Consider the following 4,260-nt stretch of genomic DNA (forward strand, 5'->3'; position numbering starts at 1 on the left):
AAGAATCATGCCCCACCCATGTAAGATATTGCCACTTAGATGGCACTGTAGCTGCATCTTCAAAAGGCCAATCTACATTTCTATCAACCCAGCTGCTTCTGGATGATGAGGAATATGGTAAGACCAGTGAATTCCAAGAATGTGGGCCCATTGCCTCACTTCTTTGGCCATAAAATCTGTTCCTTGGTCAGAGGTAGTGCTGTGTGGAATATCATTATGGTGAATAAGACATTCTGTAAATCCTTGAATGATAGTTTTGGTAAAAGCATTACACATGGAGAAGAAAAATCCATGCCCAGAACAAGTGTCTATGCCAGTAAGGACAAACTACTGTCCTTTCCATGATGGTAGTGGTACAATATAATCAATCTGCCACCAAGTCACAGGCTGATTTCCCTGGGGAATTGTTCTATACTGAGGACTCAGTGTTGGTCCCTGATGTTCACGTATTGGGCATTCAGCAGTGGCTGTAGCCAATCAGCCTCGGTGAGTGGGAGTCCATGGTGCTGAGCCTGTGCATAACCTCCATCCTGCCACCCTGGCTGTTTTGTTCCTTTGGCTAATGGACAGGGATGGCTGAAGAAAACATCTGACTGGTATCTACGGAATGGGTCATGTTATCCACTTGATTATTAACGTTCTCTCCTACTGAGGCTACATTTTAGCGAGTGTTTACATAGGAAACAAATATATTTACATCTTTTGCCCATATAGAGAGGTCTATCTGCATACCTCTTCTCCAAATATATTTCTCACTGATTTTTCAGTCATATTCCTTCTAAGTGCCTGACCATTCAGCCAGACTATTGGCTATACCCCATGAATCAGTATTTAGTCCCATATCTGACCATTTTTTCTGCTAGGCACAATGTATGACAAAGTATACTGCCTGAAGTTCTGCCCACTATGAAGATTTCCCTTCATCACTGTGCTTCAGGGATGTCCTGGAAAGAGGCTATAATGCTATAGCTGCCCACTTGTGGGTGGTGCATGCATAACATCAGAACCATCCATATACCAGGCCCTAGCCTTCTCTTCTTCTGTCAGCTGATCATATGGTACACCCCCATGAGACCATAGGTGCATGCTGGGAGACAGAAGGCAATATACCAGGAGTAGAAACCATGGGCATTTGGGAACATCTTCATGCAATTTACATTTACCCTCTAGACCTATTTTTTGCTTTGATCACATATATATCACTTATATATTAATGGTCAGTTGCTGTGCACATCGAACTTTATGGCTTGTTGATCAGATAATACTCAGCTCATGGTGGGCAGCTCAGGTCACATGGTAACCTGGTATCCCATGATGAAGAGTTCATTTTCAACTAAGATTCAATAGCAGGCCAGAAACTATTTTTCAAAGGAAGAGTAGTCTACAGATGGTGGCAGAGCTTTGCTCCAAAATGCTAAACACTTCTGCTGTGATTTACCTATGAGGCCTTCCAGAGACTCCAAACAGCATCTCTACCTGCCATTGACACTACAAGTACCATTGGAAGTGCTGGATCATATGGTCCCAGTGGCAGAGCACCCTGCACAGCAGCCTGCACCTGTCGCAGAGCCTTCTCTCACTTTGGGCTCCAGTCAAAACTAGCAGCTCCCTGAGTCACTTGGTAAATGGGCCAGACTAAAACACCTAAGTGAGGAATGTGTTGCCTTCAAGTATTCAAATATGTCCACTATGCATTGTGCCCCTTTTTCAGTTTTAGTGGGAGCCAGACACAACAACTTCTCTTTTACCTTAGAAGGGATATTTCTACATGTCCTACACCACTTGGTTCTTAGAAATTTTACTGAGGTAGAGAAACCTTAAGTTTTAGTTGGATTTATTTTCCATCCTCTGGCTCACAAATACTTTAAGAAGTCCAGAGTGGTTGCTACCTCCTGCTCACTTCATTCAATCAGCATAATATCATCAATATAATAGACCAGTGTGATATCTTGTGGAAGAAAAAGACAATCAAGATCCCTACAAACTAAGCAGTGACACAGTGCTGGAGAGTTAGTATAACCCTGAGGTAGGACAGTGAAGGTATACTGTTGGCCTTGCCAGCTGAAAGCAAATTGTTTCTGATGGGTCTTATAGATAGGTATGGAGAAGAAGGTATTAGCCAAATCAATAGCTACATACCAAGGACCAGTAAATGTGTTAATTTGCTCAAGTAAGGAAAATATATCTGGTAAAGCAGCTGCAATTGGTGTCACCATTTGATTCAGTTTATGATAATCCATCATCATTCTCAAAGACACATTCTTCTTGTGAAAGGCAAAATAGACTTGAATGGGGATGAAGTGGAAACAACCACCCTGTATCCTTCAAGTCCTTGATAGTGGCACTAATCTCTGCAATCCCTCCCAGGATACAATATTGGTTTTAGTTTACAATTTTCTCATGTAAATGTAACTCTAACAGCTTTGATTTGGCCTTTCCAACCAATCCTCGCAGTACAGGTTGAGTCATTCCTTCTTAGTAAGTCCATTATTCAGTCCTACCCAGAACAATGCTAAGCCAATCAGCTGAGTGTTTCTAACTCAAACTGACACAACAGTTATCTATCACACTTGTTTTAAAATATGTTTATCAATGGTGGAATACAGGTGGCATAAGAAGCGGATCCAGGAAGTTGGTGAACCATCTAAAGAGAAGGCTGTAGCCAAGTATCTTCAATTTACCTGTCCAACAAAATCCACAAGTATGATGGGTCACTGAGTTGATTATTGTATTGCTTCAAAAGCAGTGGGTTACCTTTTGGATTCAAAGTGGGCAAAAGCTAAGAACGGAGAGGAAGCTTTATTTACAACCAGGGAGTCTGTGGTTGACTACAGCAACAGGCTTGTAAAGAAAGTTTTTTCACCGAGCACTTAAAGTAATGAATTATGATAAAGATATAAAGAAAGAAAAAGATAAAGAAAAACCAAAAGTGGAAAAGAAGAGGATAAAAAAGCAAGAAAGAAAATACAAAGGAAGAAAAGACAAAAAAGGAAAAAGAAAAAAAGAAAAAAAAAGATGGTGAAACGGAAGACTCCAAAAAGGAAGAAATTCCAGGACTCCCAAAAAGAAGGAAACTAAGAAAAAATTCAAACTTGAACCACATGATGACCAAGTTTTTCTGGATGGTAATGAGGTTTATGTGTGGATCTATGACCCAGTTCACATTAAAACGTTTGTCATGAGATTAATTCTTGTGATTGCAGTAATAGCAGCCACCCTCTTCCCACTTTGGCCAACAGAAATGAGAGTAGGTGTTTATTACCTCAGTGTGGACGCAGGCCACTTTGTAGCCAGCATTCTTCTCCTTGCTGTTGCTCGTTGCATTCTGTTTCTCATCATTTGGCTTATAAATGAAGGAAGGCACCACTTTTAGTTCTTGCCTAATCTGACGGCTGACGTGGGCTTTATTGACTTCTTCAGGCCTCTGTACACACATGAATACAAAGGACCAAAAGCATACGTAAAGAAAGATGAAAAATCTGAAAGCAAAAAACAGCAAAAGTCTAACAGTGAGGAAAAGTCAGTGAGAAGGAAAAGTAGGAGCAGGAAATCATGGAACAGAGGCTCAGGTGGAGAACGGCATCCAGACACAGTGACAGGAGGGAAGATGGCAGATCCCAGCACAGTAGTGGAAATGGGAATGATTTTGAAATGATCACAAAAAAGGAACTGGAACAGCAAACAGATGGGGATTAGGAAGAGGAAGAAGGAGAAGACAATGATGGAGAAAAAGCTAAATCTTCACATGTAAAATCAATCTGACTAATTTGGGGACTGAATAAGTGCAAGAGGTTGGAGTTTCTATGTTGGCAGATCATCATAATGTACATGTGGCATTTGTAGCCTTCTTTAAGTCCATTTGCTGAAAGTATTTGACAGCCAAGAAGTTCTATTCAGTCCTTCATTTTATTGAATATTGGTACTATTATTGTGCATAGTCTAAAGCCAGTGCATAGTCTAAAGCCATTAATAAGTTTTATGCATTTGATAATTTTACAGTAAGTAGGTCTCATTTTGATAGTTACTTTTTTTTTTGGTATTTCTCCGGTACCAGGAACCGAACTCACGACCTTGCGCTTGCCAGGCAGGCGCTTTGCCGCTGAGCTAAATCCCCAGCCCCTCATTTTGATAGTTACTGAAGATGCATTTTCCACAATGACCTTTAGATTAAGGGCATTTTTGATAGTTATATGGCTTTTTACTGTTAGATTAATCAAAATAAAAGGAATAAACTCCAACATTTCAGATTATTCATAGTTT

The 4,260-nt window shown here is 40.4% G+C and overlaps 1 pseudogene; it reads left to right on the forward strand.

The window, feature by feature from the left end:
* The first annotated feature begins 2,592 nt into the window (after nt 1-2,592).
* Nucleotides 2,593-3,845, forward strand: LOC102029158 (annotated as a pseudogene).
* Nucleotides 3,846-4,260: the final 415 nt, after the last annotated feature.

The sequence above is a fragment of the Chinchilla lanigera genome, unplaced genomic scaffold, assembly GCF_000276665.1.
Source record: "Chinchilla lanigera isolate Chin_1 unplaced genomic scaffold, ChiLan1.0 scaffold00009, whole genome shotgun sequence".
NCBI lineage: Eukaryota > Metazoa > Chordata > Mammalia > Rodentia > Chinchillidae > Chinchilla > Chinchilla lanigera.